This window comes from Triturus cristatus, chromosome 7 (assembly GCF_964204655.1).
Source record: "Triturus cristatus chromosome 7, aTriCri1.1, whole genome shotgun sequence".
Taxonomy (NCBI): domain Eukaryota; kingdom Metazoa; phylum Chordata; class Amphibia; order Caudata; family Salamandridae; genus Triturus; species Triturus cristatus.
The window spans coordinates 808,867,379-808,893,326 of record NC_140590.1 but is presented as its reverse complement, the minus strand read 5'-3'; positions in this window follow the sequence as shown (position 1 = coordinate 808,893,326).

Genomic DNA, 25,948 nt, shown 5'->3' with positions numbered 1-25,948 from the left:
GGTTTCTGCACCTCTTCGTGAAGCTGTCCCGGACCTCTGGGCGTCGCTGTCTCAGTATGGGGTTAATTACTAGTCCTCCTCACTGCTTCACTCAGTTGGGGTGGCCTTTGCAACTCAGACTTGGGCTGCACACTCTTTTTAAAGTTAATATTATCACCTTAGGTTAAAACGTCCAGGCTCCATTGTGATAGGCGGTGGCTATATAGCTCCCACTGCCTCCTTTTCTCTCTGGTGAGTCGTGGCCTGAGGGTTCCGTGCCAATCTCCGGCCTGCTCCCCGGCTACCCCCACCAAGTTCCTGTGGTTTCTCACTCCGGTGTCTCTTGCGCCCAGTCAGGCACCCACGTTCAGGCCTTGCAACGCTCTCCCAGCACTTATACGCCTCAGACTTCCATTCACCACTCTCTTTTTACTTCTTTAGGCAGCCTGTCCCAATCTTTGTCAGATTTAGGGGGGGGGGGGGAGGAACTCGAGCGAGCCAAGCGGATTATTTTACCTTCTATGATTTTACTTCTTTCGGTCATCTTCTGGTCTTCAATTTGCTCCTCGGTGGCGACTCTTGTGCCCCGCTTGTGCTAGGCCCAGTAGCAGCTCACTATGTTCTTTGCTCCTCTTAATCAGGTACCTCCAAGCGGGCCCCACACTTCACTCCCAGCACCAGTGTTCTTCAGCTTTCCTCTGGCTGCACTCTTCTCAATCCTGGAGGTGGCCATCTCCGGTTCTGCCATTTCTACAACGCCCCCTGACGCTTGCACTTCCCCACAATCCTGTTGCTTCTCGTCCCACGACGCTCTCCAACCCTAGCCCCGCCCCCTTACCCTTAAAACGGCAATGACTCCTCCACCTCCATCCACATCGATCGATGCAGCTGAGTTATTCCTGTAGCGGCTTCATGCCCTTTGACCGCCTCCTGGTTTTGCCAACGTCAGCTCTTGCTTTCCGTAATTGGCTGGGCCACACAGCATGGTCACGATGTACTCAGCGTTTTGCCCCTTATATAATGTTTTTCTCCCTCGATTTCATGCTCGGAGGTATAGCGATCCCCTCAGCACTGTTCTCCAATGTAGCAATCTGGATTCAGTACGGATATCTGGCTTTTTTTTTTCTCCGGCGCCTGGAGCTCTTCTAATGTGTGGCCATTTCCAATGGCTCCAGGCCATGCCCCCCAAAGGGATACATAAAATTAAACCTGGTAAGGATGACTTCAGTTGAGAACTTCTTCAGTTTTTTGTGAAATTCCTACATAGTAGTAGAGCCAAGATCAGTAAGGAGAAGTCTGCTGTTGAAAACCAGAAAGAACTGAGTCTTGGAAGAACTAATTAACTAAGAACTATACAAAGGAAAGTAAACGCACTGTGAGAGTTCCTAGAGAAGAAAGAAAGGGTAGTTAAAATGACATACGAATAGAGTACTTACCTGTGATTTACTTTCTCTTCCTGAGGGACTACGGACAGGTTACTTCCATCAGGAAAGGGAAGAACGGAAGGAAAGTGAATGAAAGAGTGATCCCGGGACTTCTTCCAGATGAACATCGAGTGAACCTTGCCAAAATGAAAAAAAGAGACTTATATTACTGAGAAAGAGGCTACAGAAGTAAAAAATAAAATCTACCCTGACTAACAATCATGTAATAGATTTTTTTATTCTGCGTCATCTGGAGGCCTAAGGATCTAAAGTCCTCTGACCCTTTACCCTGTCTCTCTAGCCATCCTTTATAACATTTGTTATACGTTGAGGAAGCTCCTCAACGTAGGTCATGCAATCATCTTGCTTGAAGTTGATTTTAGCAATGTTTCTCCAGGCCTGAATATTTTTTATGTATCTTTTTGTCTCATTTAGAAACATTCAAGTGTAAACTTTCATCCACAATTTCAGGCTGGTCAGCTTGTTCTGGTACTTCTATCTCACTAACTTTCATTATCATCTCAGGCCACTTTCTAGTTGTCAAGAGCCTCTTTTAAGGTGTGGTAGTCTTTGGTCAGCCTTCCTAAGAAGGGCATCGATCCTTGGAGGTGCATGAGATTTCTGGTTCTGATGAGGTTGATTTGCTGTCAGATGTGGAACTTCCTTGTACCCCACTATCCTCAGATTCTTGAGATCTTATGCCTGGCAGGTCGGTTTCAGCTCTCCATGAGTTTTTGCTGTCTTGGTGAATGCATTTTCGCAATCCAATGGTCAGTATCACAGTGGTTGTTGGGATAACAACATCTCCACCTGGTTCTTATCTCGAATGATGTTCTGCTGGTGGAGTCTGTGTGCCTTCCGACTAGACTCATTCTTCTTCTAAAGCCTCAGAAATCTCAAACCTAGGGCGACTTGAGGAGTTAGTGGGTCTTGACTATGCTTCTTCCTCTTCATGTCTTACCCTTTTGGTGTAGGAGGCATGTATCAAGTAAGGCAGACCATCACACTTGAAAGCAATGTTAGAGACCAGGATTACTTGATAAGGGACTTTCCAGTGCTCCTCCATACAGAATTTGCAAACATGTTTCCTTATATGAACGCAACAGCTGAGGTTCAAATCATGTCCTGGGGAGTCTCAGAAAGCTGGAGTAGTAGCGTCAACCTGATAGTAGACAGAACGCACCACATCAAATCCCTTGCAGTATTTAAGAACCAGGCCATCTTTGATATTCACAAGAGCGGCTGCAGGAACAGAAGTAATTTGCATAGCACTCTCCATCGACACCTCATGTGGAGATAATCCTGTTCGCTTACAAGGGGTACTTCGAATGCTCATGAATAAAGAGGGAAAAGTGTCAGGCCATTCAAGTAACATGGAGGCACAGGCTTTGGCCAATTTTGCTTTGATCATCCTGTTCAATCTCTCTACACTGCCATTAGCTTCTGGTCTATAGCTACAGTGTAATTTCTGGTCGATCCCTAATGATGTACACAAAAACTGCAACCCCTCACTTTTAAAGTGAGTTCCTTGATCCGCTTCATGATGAACTGGCTTCCTGAACTGTATCAACTCCCACAGCAATAGCTTGGTGACAGTCAGACTGTCACATCTCAGAGTGGGGTATGCCTCAACCCATCATGAGAACAAACACACAAAGATGAGGATGTTCTTCAATTGATTGCAAAAGGGCAGCTCCACAAAGTCATTTGAAGGGGCCATCAGATTTTCTAATGTGGCTCATGGTCACTCTATTTCTTTTGCCCACATTTAGCTTCTGACAAATAGTACAACATTGACACAAACACTCTGCTATTGATTGAAAGTAGGGATTATACCAGTACATCTTGAAGGAAGACACAATTCCGTCCCAACACACATTTATGGGACCATGCATGGGCTGTTTCAAAGCGGGCAATATCGAGTCCGGAAGGGCTGGTTTCCCATCACTACACAACCAAATGTCAATGGCATCTTTCACACATCCCCTCTTTTCCCATTTAGCATTCTCTAATTCTGGGACGTTAACCTTCACTATTCGGACTATCCAATAACTTACAGTTATCCCTTTAATGAAAAATGTTGGGTGGACTAGATGATGGATCTTTATGCCTTATATTATGGACATGTATTTCTGAATAATGGTTAGGATGTGAAGTGACCTAATCAAATTTGACTTTGTAAAAACCACCTATAGAAAGTCCCCACTGCTGTATCCTTACCTCCGGGCTACCCTTTTTTCTTTTTCAGGATTTTACATTCCAGAATTTGCTCTTCTTTGTGACCACAGATGCTTTATATATACACTAATGAGTAAACTTGTAAAATGCCAAATTGACAGTTATAATCGCTGCCAGTGTTGTTAATTATGAGTTGCACATCAGTAATGTTTCTTAGTTTACTGGTAATTCTTTGATTTTTTCTCTATATTTTTCAAAAACTTTCACATTTAAGCGCAAGTTTTTTTTTTATTTCTTTGGTTTATGATGTAATTTTTAGACCCCTTTTTTATGACGGAGTAGATATTTTTAAAAAAATTAAAGAAAATCAACAAAGGAGTGTATCATCAAAATAGAAGAAGAGCAAGCATGTAGAAAATAACAGTTAGACTTTACTGTAGAGAAAGACCCATTAGGTTTCTAAAAAAGCCCTCACTCACCAACCTAGTTGGTGACATGCTTCATCATAGGGCCCCACCAGAAGTGGCCGAATGCCACCCTAGTGTGCTGCGACGCCAGCTTACTGCGGAGCTAGTAATTGGTGTTTGGTGAAGAGTGAATAGTGAGTTTTAAAAATGTCTAGACTGTGTCAGAAAATCAATTTATTCGTTTTGCCAATCAGAGATGGATAAAATGTGTGTTGTGTGGGATAAAGAACTAAATTAAAAGTTTGGTTTTATCCCTGGGGGTGTGGTCAACATGTTTCTGCCCATGTGTGAATTGCTATTCAGGCTTTCGTCAGGACCAAAATGTAGTGATGAACCCCGGCGGTATGGGAGCGCTAAGGCCCACCCTGACCAGGGGCTGCTAGTGTGAAAAATCTTTAAAAACACTAAGAGTTCAGATTTCCTCGAAATTAGAGAGGATCCGAGTTTATTAGGTAGTACAATCGTGCATTGTACCATGGGTCACAAGAGGGGGATGGTGGCTTGGAACCTGGAAACACCCTCTTTTAAGCGGACCCTGTAGATATATAGCCACAAAGTCATGTGATGATTTGTCCCCGAATACAACTCTCACCTATCTTTGAAATATGCTAGAAAAAACTGATTACATATTACAGTAAGGCTCTATGTTCTTTGTTTTATTTAGCCTTGAAGAAGCCCTAGGCCTGCATGTCGCGATAGGGCAAAAAACACGTGCTGGCTATAAACAGTGTTACTCTGGAAGAACAACAAAAGTACAGAACCAGGAATATATTGCTTTGGGATTGAATTTGTTTTTTACTAATATACTTCCCACTCGTATTGGCTCAATAATTTTGCAAAGAACTGCATGAAAATTTCTTGGAGGACACACACATTTTTTGTTACCTCATTGTTACCTCTAATTCTGGGATGGTATGTTGCAATTCTCTTAGCTCATTGAAGGTATGTATACTGTTCATATTAGAACTCATGTATACTGTAACATATTAGAACTCGTCTCTCCCCCAGCATTACACGGCTCATTCATGTGAAAGGTGCTGGACTCAACAGCACTGACACTTGTGTGTAGCACAGTTCCCCACTGCAATGTTCCTTGGCAACTGTCCATTTTGGATGGGAGAACCAGCAGAGGTCATGAAACAACGTTAGGATCACAGCTGCCCAAAATCGTGCACGACTCCAAATTCATACTGGCTGCCAGTGTAAATGGTAAGTCGTGAACCTTTCTAAAGTACAGCAAGTTCTATCAAGGCCAATCAATTCTTTCACTTGTGCAGATGTTACATGGCACAAATAGGATGCTTCTACTACCCCATTTAGGGTGCATACAGCATTGGCGGCTCTTAAAATTCTGCACCAGTATCTCAAGCAGGATCCATCAACAAAGAGTATGGTTGGCTACAGAAAGGGCTTGTGTTAGTACAGACAATGCAAAATTGTCTCTTTCATGACAAAACAGTACAAAATATTTAATATAGTCAGGCATTCCAAGAGCGGGTGCGCTGCAAAGTAGGTTTTTAAGCTCCTGGATGGCTTCCATTCTTTTGTTACCCTTTGGTACTGAGTCACTAGCAAAAGTGTGCGTAAGGCTTGTGATTCACTGTCGGCAGTAGCCAACAATGCCCAAGAACATTCGCACATCTCTCTTTGTGATTGGGAATTTAATTTAAAGGACTGTCTCAATGCATTCATGGGACACTCGCCTCACTCCCTTTTCTATCCGATATCCCAGGTACATGACTTCTTTTTGAGAGTACTGTAATTTCTTGGGTGAAACTTTATGCCCATTCTTAGCTAAATGGGTGTCCTGTTTACAGGCTTCCTTAGGGCCCGATTCACAGAACTAACTTAAGACAAAATCCTAAACTTACTACCATTTTCGTATTCACAGAAGGCACTTACTCATTTTGGTATTGACAGAAGACACTTACTCACTTCGGTATTCACAGAAGTTAGGAGTCCTAACTTTAGGACTCCTAAATGCCTTCTGTGAATACCGAAAGTCTTAAAATTAGGATTTTTCTCAGATTAGGAGTCCTAAAGTTAGGACTCCTAACTTTACTACTACTAAACTTAGAAAAATCCTAATTTTAAGGCTTTTGGTATTCACAGAAGGCATTTAGGGGTCCTAAAGTTAGGAGTCCTAACTTTACTACTACTAAACTGAGAAAAATCCTAATTTTAAGGCTTTCGGTATTCACAGAAGGCATTTAGGAGTCCTAAAGTTAGGAGTCCTAACTTTACTACTACTGAATTGAGAAAAATCCTAATTTTAGGACTTTCGGTATTCACAGAAGGCATTTAGGAGGCCTAAAGTTAGGACTCCTAACTTCTGTGAATACCGAAATGAGTAAGTGCCTTCTGTGAATACCAAAATGAGTAAGTGCCTTCTGTGAATACCAAAATGGTAGTAAGTTTAGGATTTTGTCTTAAGTTAGTTCTGTGAATCGGGCCCTTAGTTATTGATGCAATCAAAAAATCATTGATGTATTGGATCAGGATTGAATTGCATGGCAGCTATAGAGATTCTACATTCTTTTTGAGTATCTGAAGTATGATGGGCTCTCAGTATATCCTTGAGAAGTGCGACACAACACAAGAGTCATCTCTTGGAACTAAAACGTGAATAGAAACTGGTTCTCTTCATGTAATGGAACCAAGAAGAAAAAAAGAAGGCTTGACAAAGGTTGATGACTGAAAACCACTGGGGTAATTTGGAACAAGATTACAGCCAGGCTCTCTACCACAGTGTTGGACCTGGCAACATTGGCGTGGATCTCCCTTCCATTTTTTTGCTGTTGCCTACTATGTTTTTGCTATGTTTTTCTGGTCTAGATGCTTTGGACACTTTGCCACTGCTATTCAGTGCCAACGTGCCTGTGCTCCCTATTGTAAAATGTTGTAATGGATTGGTGACTCCACGATTGGCTTATTTGATTTACTTGTCAGACCTTAGTACAGTGCACAATGTGTGCCCAGGGTCTGTAAATCAAATGCTGCTGGTGGGCTTGCAGCGCTGATTGTGTCACCCACAGAAGCATCTTGTAAAATATGGCTCAGGCCTACCATTACAGAGCCTGTGTGCAGTCCGGGACTGCCATGCAGACTTAGTAAGTGCACCCCCTTGCCAGTCCCTAAACCTTCCCTTTTCTGTCTGTTAGTCACCCCTAAGGTAGGCCCAAGGTCCCCCCCCCCCCCGGGCAGGGTGTATTGTATGTGAAAGGTAGGACATGCCCTGATGTGTGTGGCATGTCCTGATAGTGAATTACAGTCCATTTCGTTTTTCACTGTTGCAAGGCTATCTGTTCCTATAGGCCAGTATGGGCAGTTTGATTATGACATCTTATAATCCTCACTGACCATAGGAACAAGATAGGAATATAAGGTTTAGTATGCCTGAACTCAGAATGTTAAAATACATCTTTTAGTATGGGTGATTTTTACATTCTGTGTTTGAAAATACCACTTTTAGAAAGTAGGTATTTTCTTGCCTAACCATCCAGTATGCCTCTGCTAGGTTTGTGTATTCCATGTCTGGTTTGTGAGTAACAGGGGGCTGGAGAGGGCCTTGGCTCCAGCAGTCTGATGGGTCAGGGCTGGGCTGAATAGGACCTGCATGGAATAGAGAGTAGGGGGAGGAAATGTCCTTTCACTTGCCTGAGCTTTCATAGAATAAAGGGTAGGGGGAGGAGATTTCCTTTTAGCTACCTGGGCCAGGTCTGCTTTCAACAATGCTGTCTCCACCTCCTGCCAGGAAGCTGCCCCAGGGAGGGCAGAACTGTTTTTGGCTGGATACAGACACTCTCGGCCTTCAGAGAACAAAGGATTTTGCAGTATAAATATTGGGGCCCAGACCCCAGAACTTTAGATCACTTCTGGGAATCAAGACAAACCTTTGCCAAGGAGAGAAACCAAGAAAGCTGAAGGAGGAGACTGCCCCTGTGCTGTTTGTTGTTTGGGGTTGGCCTGCAGTGGTTACTTATTGCCAAGGAAAGGAGAATAGGAACTTTGTGTGTACTTTATCATCTTGAAGAAGATCTCCAAGGGCTTGAAGCGGAGCTTACCTCCTGTTCTGAAGTCTCAGGGACACAAAGACTTCCCCCCCTTCTGTCCCTCTGCATCTGTAACTGCTGTTTCAGCTGCTACAGAAGGAAATTGCAACATTGACGCTAGCGAACGACACTGTAACTTGCCCGAAGCCGTGAGCGCTGCTCCTACTACAACATGAGCGATACCAAAGGGGATGATAGACGGAGCATTTGAGCAAATCAAGCACTGACCCCCAGTCAACTGATCTGGGTTTAATCCATCATCATTCTTTAGCTCACTCCACCACCCCAGTTCAGACATGGCCATTTGCAAATCAGTCTGACCCTGTGCCTCATGGAAACAGTCCAGCCCGAACTGCCAAGCTATGTCTTCCCTGGACCGGAAACAAGCATCCTGGGACCGGTTTCGGGTTCATAACCCTCATCAGCCAGGCTATCTTGAATCCAGTGGCAAAGTGAGCAAGGGACCCACGTCTGGGCATACCCAGCCAATTTAGGGCGAACAAAGCAATACCAAAGGGGATGATGGACGGTGCGTTTGAGCAAATCAAACACTCCCCCCCAGTCAACTGATCTGGGTTTAATCCATCATCATTCTTTAGCTCACTCCAGCACCCCAGTTCAGACATGGCCATATGCAAATAAGTCTGACGCTGTGCCTCATGGGAACAGTCCAGCCAGAACTGCCAAGCCATGTCTTCCCTGGACCGGAAACAAGCATCCTGGGACCCACGTCTGGGCATACCCTGCCAACTTAGGGCGAACAAAGCGATACCAAAGGGGATGATTGACAGAGCATTTGAGCAAATCAAACACTCACCCCCAATCAACTGATCTGGATTTAATCCATCATCATTCTTTAGCTCACTCCACCACCCCAGTTCAGACATGGCCATCTGCAAATTAGTCTGACCCTGTGCCTCATGGGAACAGTCCAGCCCGAACTGCCAAGCCATGTCTTCCCTGGACCGGAAACAAGCATCCTGGGACCGGTTTCGGGTTCATAACCCTCATCAGCCAGGCTATCTTGAATCCAGAGGCAAAGTGAGCAAGGACCCACGTCTGGGCATACCCTGCCAACTTAGGGCGAACAAAGCGATACCAAAGGGGATGATGGACGGAGCATTTGAGCAAATCAAACACTCACCCCCAATCAACTGATCTGGATTTAATCCATCATCATTCTTTAGCTCACTCCACCACCCCAGTTCAGACATGGCCATATGCAAATGAGTCTGAATCTGTGCCTCATGGGAACAGTCCATCCTCGAACTGCCAAGCCATGTCTTCCCTGGACCGGAAAACAGCATCCTGGGACCGGTTTTGGGTTCATAACCCTCATCAGCCAGGCTCTCTTGAATCGAGTGGCAAAGTGAGCAAGGGACCCACGTCTGGGCATTCCCTGCCACCTTTGGGCGAACAAAGTGATACCAAAGGGGATGATGGACGGAGCGTTTGAGCTACTACAACGTGGGCCCGACGCCTGCTGCTCTGCCCCAACAACTCCGTAGCCGACATCATTGCGTTGCCGATCCTCGACCTAGGTGACCCCAAATCCATTGACATCATAAGGAACAGTGGTTTTGGCGCCATTGTGACGTCACCTCCCCTACTCAGTAAGGAACCGTCATCTCAACTACCCTGCGCTGCAGTAAGGAACCGAGTCTACTCCTCCCCTGGGGTTGTAAGGAACTGATGCCTCGCAGCGCCTACAAAGCCGTACCTCCCCGACACTGTGAACTGTCTTTTGCTTCATTAATTCCAAGGTACTTCTTGGGGGCCAGCTTGACTCCAGGCCCGATGCCGCGCACCTTGCGGTCGGTGCCGTCCTTTGGGATTTCTTCTGTCACGACGTCGTAATAACTCAGAGTGGAGTTATTTGTTGCTAGAACCTGCATTTAAGTGAAGAACCTATGTTGAAGGATACTTTGACTACTGTATTGTGGATGTTTGTTGTTTGGTCTTGCGTTAAGTCTAGATAAAGATTACTTATTTTTCTAAACTGGTGTGGCGTCCATTTGTAGTGTTTTCACTGTATTACTGTATCTGTTCATAAATGCTTTACACACTGCCTCTGAGATAAGCCTGTCTGCTTGTGCCAAGCTACCAAGGGGGTGAGCAGAGGTTATTCAGAAGTGTATCCCCCTTTCCCTGACTAGAAGCAAGGGTCCCTATTTGGACAAAGGTGCATACCATTGCCAACTAGATACCCCCAGTTCTAACACACAGGATAGCATAAAATGACAATTTGGTTAATGAGGATTCCTGAACTATCCTCCACTTTCTGTTTGCTTTTTATAGGGACATCGTCGGGGAGCTACATAGACTTCTCATGACCTCCTTTAGAATGCTCTGTTCCATCATGCTCTTGATGACAGGAGTGATTCCTTAAATGGCATCTGGTGTAATTTTGTAAGGATGGGTTTTGAGGAAAACAGCATTTGATCAGAGGCCTATTTTTAGAGGTTTAGCAACCTTAATCAATCCAATTTTTCCCTGTTAAACCCCAGGTGTCCTCTATGACTGTCTCTCTCTCTCAAATCAGTTGTCTGGTCCTCTTTAGCAATGAGCAGATATAATCTGACATCAGATTCTGGTGTCTGTAGCTTGAACTCTGCATCAGCTGCTTGGGTCTCAATCCAAACTCTGTCCTGTATACAGTAAATGATGCAGTTGAATTTAAAGAGAAGATCCCTCCCTAACAAGTTTACAGGACTTGAATCACAAACCACAAACTGATGTTGCTCTCAAATGTTTCCTGTGTTTACTGGAACAGGGGTGGTAATTTGGTTGGTATGCTGCTGTTTTGTGATGCCTACAACTTGGACTTCTTTTCCAAAAGAGACCTCAATTGTTCTAACAGTCGAGTGAGTGGCTCCTGTTTCTATTAGGTACAGTCAACTCTGGTCCACTTCTAGGACTGGGCAAGTACATACTCCTCCTACCCCCTCCGGCACCTTATTGAGCCTGATCAAAGTCTGTAGAAGTCTTGAACATCATAGGGACTGGGCTGTTTTGGGACATCATCAGGTTGTGGGGCACTCGGTTATTTTATTGGAAGAGTGGAATCCCTTCCTGTATCTGTTTTGGGTATGGGGGTTCTGCTGTATGCCGGACTTTGGGGCCTACTGGGCTTACACAGGGGTTCTAGGTACTGAGGAAATCTCTTCTTGCGCTGTATGATTCACGGCTTGAATATCAATTACAACTCTGTTAGGGTTTTAACAACACTCCTGTTTCCAGTGTCTGGTCTTGATTCAAATGTATTTTATGTGCAGCAATGATTCTCTTTGGTATCATTCAGACAGAACATAAATAATTAGAGGTAAAATACCCTGATGCAAATAATGCTAACAAACGTATAGAAGACCACCACCATACAAATAGAGTTATTAGAACACATGTGTTTATATAAAACACAAACTATGGAATATTTACAGATAAACAGTACCAAACTAGTGCAATGAGCCCATAAAACCACCATATATAGCAACCATGTGCCACAGGATATGAAAAAGTGCTAATCTATTGGTAACAAACGGTCCGCAAAATACCTTTAATAATCCTTGAAATAATAATTCCTTAATTGATTAGTTTGTTACTTCTTGGTGTTGACGGCGTTTTGACCCACACTAGCTACAAGGGTCTCATCAAGGCTGTAAAGATATGAGGAAATCTGTAATAAGGATAATACCATTAGGAGAGTGTGTTAGTCCACACTCCAGAATACTGGGAACAATGTTACCTGAGGTGTCCTAAATGGGACAACTACTGCCATACGGCCCAATTATACCAGTATGACTTCAGTGAAAAGGTGATGAGTGTGAAGGAACTTATATAGGGGGACCGGCCCTGCTTGGGTAATGAAGTGTCAATAATTAGACATATATAATATACAGAAACATGCTAATTAGAATCAAAAGCATGATCTAATAAGCAAGGCACTTCCCCAGAAAGTACCAAAAAGATATACACCTGGCCAGGGAGGGCTGCTGAAGACCAAATCTCGTTGCCCTCTTACAAATTAGACAGCCCTCATACACAGTAGCAGTAGCACACCCCGAATAAGCCACACCCGGCTCAAGACCACAGTCCAAAGATGAAGACAATGCTCTGATACTAAAGGCAGGTCTAGAACTGTCCCTGTCAGTGCTGGGAGCACTAGCATGCTCTTGGGAGAAATGCACTAACTGCTTCATCCAAAACGAGGCTAAGGCATGGAATACAGGTCAAATCTCAGTCTGAGATGGGAGGTGGGGGGAGGGTAGGGGGAAAAGAAACAAGCATTTGCAATGCAATAGGTCTCGCATTAACGTGAGTGTAAGCTATTGGCATTGTAAATGACAATGCCTTTTATTGATGTTTTAGAAACAAAAACAAAAATAAAATGCATTGTTATTTGCAATGTCAATAGCTCAAACTCGCGTAAATGCGAGACCTATTGCATTGCAAATGCTTGTTAATTGCTGGCAGGTCTACGACCAGGAGGGACCCGGCGCACTTAAAGCCCTACGCACTGTACGTTTCAAGCAAGCACCCTCTGCACGAGACTAAAGGCTCCTTGCCCTTTGACCCAAGGCACCCTGCCCAGTGACACTGGCTCCTGCTCACAGTATGAGGTTTCTATCCCTAAAACTCACCACCATTGGCTCACCGCATGAGACCAGAGGCAGCCTTAAGCCGCGCTCATGAGCTGGCATCAGAAAAGAAGCAATACCAGCACGCGCCCTGGAGTTCCCGTAAGGCTCCACTTAGGCGCTCTAAAAACGTCCAAATAAATACAATGAAATAACAAGCCCGGGAGTTGTGTGCGCGCTAAAAGAAAATAAATAAAAGCACGCGAGTGATGCTCAGAGGCACTTGAGTGAGTGCGCTGGTGATGAGCGGGTGCGTGCGTGCGCATCCTGCTCTTTTTCAAAGCACATACTCGTGCTTGTGGCGGGTGGCTGCGCACTCCCGCAAGCCGTATGTCGCCACAAGCATGAGTATGTGCTTTGTAAAAAGAGCTGCACGGTGGCTAAAGGTCTCCTATGCAGTCCATGCACACTGCGTAGGCGAGACATAACAAGGGGTAAGCACCACAATTTACAGAAGTGCCAAGGAAGCAAGATAGTGTCCAAAAATATATGGAAATGGAAGGAATACTAATAATCCAAATAGAACAAATATGGAATCAAAACATGAAGGAAGATCATAGAAAATGTATAGTCCCACTCCACTGTAATTCACACAAAAGGGGGGTAGATATTAGGGTCCTTTAGTATACCCTATATCCTTATTCATGTTGTAGGGCTACCAGTCCCTTTCATTCCTCCATGGAATTCAGTCTATTAGAGATAGAATCACAAGGAGTGATCCATTTGCATTTAAAACTTTGTAAAATAACAGAGACGTTTCCTCTTCTCTCTTCTGGTCACATCTAATACTTGCAATCTGATGTCATTAGCGGTATGCTGCTTCTCCATATAGTGTGTTACAAACAAAGCCATAGTTATTCTGCATCGGATCCTGCTTCGGTGCTGACCAATACGTGGCTTCACCTGTTGAGTAGTCTGCTCAATATAAATCAGGGAGCAGTGGCACCACAAACAATACACTAAATTTGTAGTATTAAAGTTCGATTTTGTTTTTAAATTCCAAGTTAATCACATTATGTGAAAAATAAATTGTTCATAGGTGTATCACTACACACTTCTCACAATTGTAGCGACCTTTTAGAGGTGGGCGGCCCCATGCACGGTCGAGGGTATCCCTTTCTGTGACTCTATGGCCTGCTGAATAGACTAAATGGTCACGGATATTCTTTCCTCTTTTAAAGGAAAATAATGGTAATTCCAATGAGGGATCTACCACTTATAAATGTGCCAAATCTTCCTGATAGATGCGGTTATCTTGTTTGTATGTTAACAAAATGTGGTATCACAGACCATTTGATTACACTTAGTCTCAGGTTTAGTTGTTAAAATATCGTCTCTTTGGTTGGACCATGCCCTCTTAAGAGCTGATTTCACAATCTTTTTGCGTCTCTAATTGTCTCCATTTTAAAATAGCGGCTTCTTTAAAGTAGACACTCTTGTTATTTATAGTAGTAATAACTTTATTTGGTTACATAGATATAACCATAAACATACATTTTAAAAATAAAGTAAAAACAATTTAAAAAACACAATAAGAACACAGGAACATTAAAATGATTCTATACCAAACAAACAGCTGGCATTAGAAACTAGAGACACTAGGCTTGTCCTGATTGGAACAACAAAAGATTTCCATAAGAGAATTAAGCATTTAGAAGGTCAAGTGCCACTGGTATCTGACGTTATATGCCAATGAAAAAAGAATCTTTAAAAAGTGACTTGTGCTTGAACCTTGAAGGGAGAGTACATTGAGGCATTTAGCTATAGAGAGCCCTCACCTTTAGGAACTTGCTTTGGTAGGAAGCTCAACAGTTTCCATAAAAAAATAAGGGTTATTATATGCAAAATATGCCACCTTTCATCAAGGGTAAAAATGCAGGACTTAGCCTTATCTGAGCAACAGAGGGTTTCCTTGATATAATAGGGCATTAAGGGATGACGTACCCCTATAAGGAACCAACGTTGCATAACAATAGACATAGAATCATATTGAAGTGGCTCTCCTGAGATAAAATGTTAATCAATTCAAATGTCAAGAAGGCCCTCATGTTAGTAAAAACTCTGAAGATTGCCGTGACCAGGAAAACGGTTATCAAAATCGAGTACTCCAATCTAGTTTATTAATAACCCTGGGATAGCTCATTCATGACAGTAATAGTACACTAAAATGCCATGTGCTTTCTCATCGTAGGAGAAATTCATCAAGGAACATATGTAAGAAACCCTCTTAGTTGAGACAGACTGTAGGGAGTGAGGAGAGTCAACCTGTGAAGGTGCAAGCGTCACAGTGACAGTTACGTCAGATACTGTTACATCACAATGGTATTACCCCCGGCTGTGATGCTAGGTTTGGGGAAGGAAATCAGTCTAAGGGACCATGCCCAATTTAGGAATGTTGGAGTCACAAAGGCAATCGGTGTGTGTGTCTCGTGACTAAGGATATGCAAAGACTCCCAGCAGTGGCCAATGACTAGGTGGTGACAAATTGGAATGATACACTTTGTGCGTGGTAAGGTGTACCTTAAGCAGAAAAATTAAAAATGGGGCAGTTTCCGTGGCCACCGGGCAGAAGGGACATTCCCCTTCATCACCTTCTCTCTTCTTCCATTGGGCGGTCAGCAAGTTTGGGGGAAGCTAGCCAATTCTGAAACGAAACTACAGAAATTTGGCTGTATGAAGAATGATCCAATAAATGAATGCTTCATATCTGGATAGATATCTGTCTGCTAAACACTTATCAATCAGACCCTATGAGCAAGGTTCATGCCAGGCTTTTGAAAGCATATATTCCCAATAAAGAGGTGTGTAATCTGGGTGCCTAGATCTCATGACATATTTTCTGGATCTTCCCATACCTCAGACAGATGTAAACTAAGGCAGAGCTCTTTAACAGCCTTTAAGCCATGGCGTGGAGCAGTTCTGGTCAAGCGTAATCAACTCCTTAAGGGCCATTCTATAAGAGGCCAGTTTGGGGGTTGTCCAGAGTCTAATCCAGTACTTTCAAATTCTAAGTTGAGCGATATGGTCCAGCTGCTGGATGTTCAGATCCTATCTCAGTGGCAGCACATGGGTACTGCTAGGCAAATTTAGTACTGGCCTTAAAAAAACATTTTCCGTTCTTGTTAAAAAACTAGTGTCACCACAGCCCCAGAGTTCTGCCCCATAGAGAGCCCCGCCTAATGCAACTGCTCTATAGACCTCAAGGACCAGAGATAATGCCCTAATTGAAGTAAGTCTATACGTTTTCCGAATTGCGGTGGATCTGTGCTGTAGCAGAGATTTACTTTTCTCGGGCTGTGACTTTGAGGATAAATTGTCTGAAAGTCTGAGACCTAAATAATTAAAGCTCTTGACTCACTCAATTAGTATTCCATCTACCTCCATTTTATTTTCAAACAAATGGTGGGGATTTAAGGCCATGAATTTCATTTTGCCAGCAAAACTTTTGATATTCACCCAGAAGTGCTTGAAGACCCAAAGAGGTGCGGGACAGGATTACCGTGTCATCAGCAAACATCAGCACATGAGTGCTGATGTTTGCTAATTTGGGGGCATCATGTTGACAACCCACCAGTCTGCTGATGAACAGATAAAACAGTGCAGTGGCAAGAACGCACCCCTGTCTTACAACACAGTAAATGGGAATCGTATCGGTGAGGTCCCTTTGGCTACTCCCCCTAACTTGGACTTAATTATCAGTGTGTAATTTGATTAAAATATGTAAAAGATCTTTGGGGACATTGTATTGTCTGAGAACTTCCCACATACATTTCCTTGGAACTGGATCAAATGCAGCCTTCAGGTTCATGAAGGCCACATAGAGATGGACTTGCTGCAATAGAATGTATTTCCAACATATGTTTGTAATCCGAAATGCCTGGTCCATTGCGTTTGTTTTCTCATGAAAACCTGCCTGGAAGTCAAACAATATCTGTTGATCTTTCATCCAAGTCTGGAGGCGGGCAAGAACATGCCTAGCAAAGATCTCTTGTTACGTACCTATTAGGCTAATGGGCTTATAATTCCCAGGGTTATCTCTCTTTCCCTACTTGTGTATGGGGATGATGATGATCGCTCATCTTCACGACTTAGGGATATTTTTTCCCCCAACTACTGAATTAGTGAGGGCATTCAAGTAAGGTATCCAGATTGCTGAATCAGAAAGAAACAGGTCACCTGGTATGATATCGGAGCCAGGAGCTTTACCATGCTTCATTGAGTTTAAGGCAACCTCAGTTTCTTTCAATGAAAAGAAGCCCCCAGAAGGTGAATAATCAGGCAATAGCAATCCCAAGGAACAAATGTCATGCTCAGCGTTATCAGGAGAAGTTGTGACACAAATTTCCCGTTCTTTATAAAGAGAAGTAAAATGAGCAACCCACTGGCCGCGACAACCGAAGATTCGGGCTGGGTAGCACTCAAACAACTATTGAATGTGATAATTTTCCAAAAGGCTTGAGTCAACTTCCTAGCCAGAGCTTCAGTGAGTTCACTCCACTGGGCCCCCTTCTCAGTCTCACTTTGTGACGCTTAGAGTTGACTTCTTATGGCCAACATTTAATTCAAGTTTATTGCCCTTTCTGGGGGCATCAATCAACCCCTTCTTGGCCACTATACACTCCTTTGAAAACCAAGGGCAAGATATGTTTGAAGTGCTTTCCTGTTTGGAACCAATCATGAAAAATTATCTTAGAGTAGTACAAAAGTCAGAATGATACAGAGAAAAATATGTCCAATCAAAATCAATAGTTTCATAAGCCTTAAAAAGATTTAGCAAAAGCTTGATAAGTTCCTTCCAATAAAAGACCATTATTAATTATATTGCCCCATTTTACATTTCTAATGTTGTTAGCATGTAATAATGGTGCTATATAAGACTTGTTCCCATGATTCTGAGGGGCAGGCAAAATGCTTACAAAAAAGTGGGCAACCATGGCATTGTTATCGCTATCAGGGTGAAATATTGTTACACTTTGAGGGACTATGCGGGGAGTTTGAGATAGTATACTTGTGCGAATTGGGCATGTGTTATGGAGACATCTGTTAAATATCTGTGTTGTAATTCGGTGCAGTACATATGGATTTATGTTGGGGTCGTGATGGGACATATACGGTTCTATCATAGATACGTTAACGCATGTGTTGCTACTCTGACAACATAATGGAAATGCAAGCGGGGACACGCGTTTGCATTTTGAACAAGCATGCATGACCTCAAAAGGTTGTGGCTGGTTGGTGTGTTATGGGATGAATAAGGCGGCACTGCGCCCCGGTGTCTATTGATTTCTGGCTTGAAAGTTGAGATATGTGAACTGACAGTATTGTATGGATCTTACCTAATGATAGATACGAGTATTTCTTTGGAGGAGTTTATACATTATTACATCCTCGGATATATATATATATTTTCAGAGCTCGTGGGTTGGTCAGACGGAGGCCTATCCTGAATAAACAACTGCTTTAAAGCAGAAGACAGATATTTAACCCTTTGTGGGTTGGAATTATCACCAAATAAGAAGTAGGTTCTCCATCTGCGTGGCAGATTTAGAAATGGAAGTAGGCATACACAAGGGGAATTTGTTCTAATGATAGGTTTCCTTAATTTCACAGAAGAATATACCAAAGATTGTAGAGGTATTTGAAATGCGTTCTCACATACGCATGACTTTGGGTTTTAAGGTGGACATGTTGATCACTCTCCCATCACTTATTGTCTGTTTATGTGATTTGGTGCTTGCATCTGACAATCTACAGTCTCTATTTAGGCTGTTCTTTAATCAATGCCAGATAAGTGTCATCACGGTTTTTGAATCAGCACACGGTTACAGATTGGTATTTAGCCTTTTCACTTTGTCGTCACAATTATTTTTTCTCCATCACCAATCACCAGGTGATCGGGGATTTCTCTTTTTCACACCTATAGTTTGGCTTGATAATACGGCTGGGCCCTTGATTAGCATGAGTGTCATGTTCATTTTTTCTACCTTGTGCGTTTTCCCACATGTTTCTCCTTTTAGGTGTATAATTATACCTCTAGACATGGGGTACGTCTAATGTGATATTGTACACCAGTGCATGTAGGGTGTTACATCGGTCTTTTGTTTGTGTTTATACAGCCTTGAGAAAGGCGAGGGACAATTTTCCAGTGTATGCGACGAAACACATGTTGGCTGAAGTGAAACTATAAGAATAAAGAAAGAAAAACAAGAAACTCAAAATACTGTGTTAATATTTATACATGCAATGTGCAGATAAATGTTTATCTACACTACAGACGTCTGATGAGGATATCCTTTGTGTATTCATTCAGTGGCCTTGGCCGCAATGTTCGGGGAGGGTGATGGTTCTCCTCACCTTACAGCACCGTTCAGAATTTAGGATCTATTGAAACTAATATATGTGCGATTTTCCCGAGTGGCGCCTTTTCACCTAACTCAATACCACTGTCCATTCAAAGGTCTTCTTGAAAGTAGGAATGGTTGGGGGGGGGGGGGGCAGAGATGGAACGTCCGATGCTTGCTCTTAGCCCATATTCTAAGCTCAAGTGAAAGATCTGGTTCGTGACTTTTGACCATTTTTTGGCCAAGTTTGCCGTAAACTCTGGAATTCGACACACCTCATCCTCAGGTAATGATAGGGACAAGAGTGGTTCAAATGGTTCATATTACAGTCCCCAGCTATAATCATGACCATTCTTGCTTTAGATACACGCAAAAGATGAAGACAGAGGAGTATTTGTGATTTCACATTAGCAGAGTGAACATAAATGTTGATCACCAAAATATGTCTGTACTTTGATCTTGGAGTGTTCTGAAAGGATAGTTTAATAGCCAAGATATCCTTGGAGCCAGTGTCTAGTGTTCCTAACTTGACGAAAATTGTGGACTTAACCCAGATTAAAAGCCCACCAAGGCTTGTCCAGCAGTGGCAGTGGAAGCTTGCTGTAAAAACTTAAGTAGCCAGGCCTATACTCGGGATGGGTTGCCCACGTTTCCTATAGTAAAATGATATGATGCCTATCAATAAATCCCCCCCCCCCCCTATTCCAAATCTACGAGTTTGAGTGGATTCCTGTCAAATTCAAAGTCATCAGTTTCACTAATTCAGCTGGCTCAGCCCCAGGAACAATGGGCAACTGTGGTTTGGGAATAAGCACGTAGGGCCACCACCCTCGTTTTCCCCATAGACAAGTGGCTGAGGAGGCTGCAGTCAGTCGATGTCAGAAGCCCCAAATGAACAGAATCTTTGGGCACAGTTATTTGTGGACAAGACCGGTGGCAACACCGGCACTCTCTTGCTTTTGGATAGATATTCATCAGGAAGGTTAATTTTTAAATGAAAAGAAAAACCACTATTCAAGGCAGTACGGAGCTCCACAGAACTCTGTACAAATTAGGCCATCCACTAAAGCACTACTCACAAGTTGCTCACCAATACAATAAGTTCTGCTATACTTGTTCACATATCTTGTTGTGATAACGAAGTCTTCTCTGATCACAGATCTGCAATTGCGAACATGCCTAAGCCAAATGTATCATTTTGTTGGTCAGAGATTCATTACTTTCAAGGCTAGATGGCGAACATTTTGGGACATTAATCAAAAACACTTCTCTACTCAGTTGCCTATACGGGAGACTCTTTCTGTTGCCCTTAAGATGGAGAAAAAAGGGCGTTCTAGGAGGAGGCTCAAAATTAATTGCCTGAAGTTTGTGATTAGAGGCACAGTTAATTGCAGTGCTCCTGTTATCTATTGGAAGTACAGGATTCCTAGTGTATGGGACTAGAGGATTTCGTTTGACTCCACCGCCAATGATAGGATTTGCATTGGGACCCGCTGTTGGCAATGTCCTCTTCCACAAATTACTACTCTCTGTTGATGAATACAGGCCCCAGCTAGGCCCGCAGGACACAAGGGTTCGCTCTCCTGTAACGGAATCTATAAGGAAGTTGGCACGGAAACTGCAAAGTACAAAAACAGCATTTATTAACCCTTAAGGGTGGTCCTACAATCCACACAACACTCTTCAGTATTGCATGGAGTAGCACACAGAACATTCGTACACAGTCCCCTTTTATACACAACAGAGGGGCTCATAAGTGGGTGGATACAACATGAGGCCGAAGAACATTACCATTTATGGTCATTCTCAATACTGAATCAATACATGGGCGGAGCCAACACACTCCTTGAGCCCGCGAAAACACATGGTCAAGCAAGGCTAATTATAACAGATGTGGTCAAGTCTGGGCATGCGCCAGATGGACAGGAGAGAGCTATTTATAAACTGTTACTAGGCAGATTACAAGAGCAACTAACACAGAGGTCGGACTCTCCTCGTGGTGAACACATGGCAGCATGTCAATACAAAATGGAGTCCGGACTTCGGTCAACATAACGAAGAAAACATGATCTAAAGGGAAAGCATTAATGTCTTTAGTAAATGCTTAATCACATTCTGTTTCAATTTACAACAGACGACCCTTTCAGCATTTACTGAAGACATCCGGTTTCCAAAAATCATCATATATGTCAATTATCATCATTCCTTTAACCTCTTTAGCTAGACGCTTCTGATGAGCAACATCGGCAATAGCTTTCTTATCCGGAATGCAGAATGAAATGCATACGGAACAGAACAATGGTCCACATTGAACACACATACAGAAGAAGAACAGAATTGCTATAATAATACAGAAGCCAGTTAAGACCTTCCATCCCCAGGCAGTAACCAACGCCCAAAACCATCCAGAAAAGGACCAAGTGCCGTTTTCTGTGTGGATTTCAGCTGCTATTTTATGCAGCTTGTTAATGGCGTTATAAACGGATGGCGTATGATCAGGGATGAACACACAGCAGCTACTTCCAATAATTTTACAGGCTCCACCTCGATCAGCTAGCATTACATCTAATACCATACGATTCTGTAATGCAACAATCCTAGTTATTTGTAACTCTTCCGTAAGATTCCCAAGAGCAGCAGCAGTCTGATTGGTCACAGCTTCTACCACTCTTGTTAATCTTCGGATCTTCCTACTATTCAAAGCGGCTCCAACAAAGAAAAACAGTCCTAAGTTAAAATCAATATACTGTTGCAAGCTGGTATCGGTTTGATCCACATCATCAATTGATAGAGTACGTTTATACCTATTTACAGTCACATTATTCAACAATTTCAAATCCTTATGATATGACGCGGGTGCTAGAAATACAGGAGGTAATAGGAATGATACATAGCATACCCCAGACCACCCAGCCGGCAAACGGTAATAACCTTTATTCCCACATACAAAGTAAGTATTATGGGACGCTAGGAAGGTACTGTTGTTCAACCCGTCAATATTCAGTACAGTTATGCAATCACTGACACCAACAGGGATAAAACCCACACTCTGGACACACAGGTCCGCTTGAGCTTGTGCCACTTGGATCACGAATTTGTCCTTCCCCACAGTGTCTCTGGTGTTCGTGAAGATATAGGGAATGGATTCATTGTCCGGTCGGTACTCTTCCCATTCCCAAATTGTCCCATTCGCTTGTGGATACCCATTCTTGTCTTGATGGCATTCTCTATTAAGTCTAAAAAGCAATCGACCCACTGTCGGTTTCCGAGTGGCAAAAAGCAAAGTGTACCATGCTCTACAAGAGCCATTATGAGAGAAAGGGAGTGGTATGAACGGCGTACCTCCTTTCTTCTGATGAGCCGGCATCATCCCACATATCCAACAGTTCGTAGCGTTCGTAGCAACGTGGGTATGATGCAGCATCTGGATGAAAGTGTTGTTCAAGTAAGATTGTCGATGCTTCAACTCTTGATACGGTAATGTATAAAAGTAGTGCTCCTCAGGCACCGGAGTTGTCAACACAAGTGTTTTCCGAGCAGGAGTTACCTCCTCCACAAACCATGTGGTTATCCCAACAATAGCTACTGTTAGCATGAACCCCAACGCACAAAGGATTTTCTTCTTCTCCATGTCAAAAGAAACAATACCCTGATATCTTCCTGAAACTAAAAAGGTCTGTCAGAACTCTTCCCCTTGGGCAGCGGTTGATTTCTTCACCAGCGGGCCAAGACGGGTGTCACTACACTAATGCAGGGCTGATCCCCCCCCCTTGCCTCATCGGCTCTCCGTTTCACTAACCCAAGGGCCGTTCTGACAGTATGTCCCGGTACTGGAAACCTCACTTCCTCGGTCGAAGATGATATCGCCGTCCTCCAGAAGTCGTGTGGTCCGGAAAGAGCTCCTCAGTGTCACTCGGCTCCGCAGCACGGCCTGTCTCTGCTGCCAGGATTTCTCGTTGATCGGTCAGCACGGCAGACTCCACCAATCCGGGCGGTACCTTTCGACAGTGCAAGGAATGGATCCAATTCTTTCGGTTCGAGACTCGCACAGCCGTCCTCGTTGCAAGGAGGACTTGTTCAGGTCCTACCCACCTCGGCTCCAAACTGTTCGTTCTGTCGAAGACTTTCACCATAACATGATCTCCAGGCCGGAGACCATGTCCTTCGCCGGTAGACCGATCAGGGAGCGCCTCTCGAACCTGTTGATGAATAGAAACCAAGTTATCCATTAACTGTGCCAGATAATCGCTCATCATTACACAAGGTACATCATACACAGCCTTAGGCCTTGGTAGACCCCAAATGTTCATTGGGCGTCCGAATAAGCTCCAACATGTGCTAGCCCATGTGCCATCTGAACCATAGGTTGTACGAAAGCCGTGGGTAACTTCCATCTATCCATCTGTTTATTTCTCCAACAACCCTCATCATCCAACTCTCCCTCGCTAGCCCATTTCTCCCGCTCTTTATCAGAAGCGGTCCTTTGCATTTCTCGCACTTCCTCCTTCGCATCACGCCATCTCTCCACCTGTGATTTTACTACATACATGGCAGTAGCGCCGGGCTGCATCGCAGTCTCCCGTGCTACTCGATCCGCTAACGCATTCCCTTCTCCAACTTTATCAACCACTTTCCTATGGGCGCTACACTTAACGATAGCAATTTTCTTTGGGTATGTCAATGCAGTTAAAAGATTATGAACTAACTCTCCATGCATTATCTGTACTCCATGTGACGTTAAAAAACCTCTCTCCTTCCAGAGTAGGCCGAAGTCATGTGCTACTCCGAAGGCATAGCGGCTATCTGTATAAACATTCACACACAGTCCTGTACTGAGCTCACATGCTCGTGTTAATACTATCAGTTCCGCTGCTTGAGCTGATTTCTGTGGTATGCGTGCTGTCTCCACTATCGTGTGTAATGTGGTAATTGCATACGCTGCTGAAGTTGTACCATCTGGTAGCTTCAGGCATGATCCGTCTACCCACAACTCTCCATCTACATCTGAAAAGGGCGTATCCTGGAGATCAATACGACCCTTTGTTTGTTCCTCAGTCACAAGAATACAATCATGCGCTTTCTGCGCCTCAGGCTGGGTCTCGGGGTATGGCAACAATGTGGCCGGGTTTAACGTTACGCACCTTTTCAACGTAATATGAGGAGCCAAAAGCGTCAACTCATATCCCGTTAAGCGGGCACTGGTCAAATGCTGCGTCTTTGTTTGATTGAGCAGGGCATCCACAGCATGGGGAACTAACACCAACAATTTATGGGACAACACAATTCCTTCACTTTGGCGTATTGACACAGCTGTCGCCGCTACCGAGCGAAAACACCCTGGTAATGCTCGGGCGACAGGATCAAGCACAGCCGAAAAGTATGCACAAGGGCGCTGCTTGTCGCCGTGCATCTGCACTAAAACTGATAATGCACATCCATCTTTCTCATGCACATACAACGAAAAGGGTTTTGCATAATCAGGGGTCCCTAACACTGGTGCTGAACAAAGGGCCTGTCGCAGTTGCTGAAAAGCAGCATCACACTCATCTGACCAAGGGATTGGGATAGGCGTGTCTTTTGTCAAAAGAGCTAGTAATGGCTTAGCTATGTGTGAAAACCCCAATATCCACTGTCTACAAAAAGAAACAAGGCCCAAAAATGCACGCACATCCTTCTGCGTGGATGGTCTCGGTGTGTCCAAAATTACTTGGATACGATCTGGTGTGAGTGCACGCCCCTCCTTAGACAAAAGGTGACCTAAATAAGTCACCTTTGGTCTACAGAATTGCAATTTCTTCCTAGATACTTTATGATTGTGGGATGCTAAAAAGGAAAGTAGGGATAACGTGCTCGTCTCACACAACTCCAGGGTGTCAGCCGCCAACAAGATGTCATCGACATATTGAATGAGGGCGACCCCCTCGAGTAAAACAAAGGAATCCAACTGTCGTTTCAAAGCCTGACTGTAAATACTAGGGCTTTCTGTGTAGCCTTGGGGAATTCTACAAAAACGATAAGATCTATTATTTAATGTGAACCCAAAAAGAAATCGGCTATCAGGATGAATGGGAATGGAAAAGAAGGCATTTTTCAAATCAATCACTGAAAACATGGTCGCCGTAGGCGGGACCAAGGTAAGCAACGTCGTGATATCGGAAACCACCGGGTACTGAGGTATCACGATCTTGTTCACCTCCCTCAAATCAATTATGAACCGATAGACCTTTGCATCCGTGTCCTTTTTCAAAATTGGGAGAATCGGACTGTTACAGATATTATAGGGAACTTCTTCCACTACTCCTACTGCGATCAAATCTTGCACAATCTGTATGAGAGCTTCCTCGCCCTCCTGGGAAATACGATACTGCGGGAGGCGTGGTAACACCGCCCCCTCCTGGACACTAATGTGGACCGGAGGAATCACCATTTGTCCCACATCTGTGTCCGAAGTCGCCCATAAAGCTCGGGGGAGGGTAGCCAACAACGCATCCTCTGATATCGTACACATCCGCCCAGACCGGGGGTAGTTGTCATTTAAGATCACCCTCACACCCTCAGGGGAGCAGCGGATTGTAGCCCTAAAGTGCTTTAACATATCAAGGCCCATAATGTTATCCGGTGTATACGGAGCAAGCAGGAACGGACAGGGCGCAGAAAAAGAATCAACCTTAAATGTAAGGGGCTGTGAAAGAGGGCTTCGGGAGAGTGTACCGTCAAACCCTACCGATGTAACCATTGAGCCGGATGGGGGAGCCCCCGGAACCAAGTACCTAGACAATGCACTACGTGTCGCTCCTGTATCCACTAGGAACTGATCAGTAGAACCTAAAACCTCAGCCGATACATAAGGACCCGTCTGATCGACCGGCACCT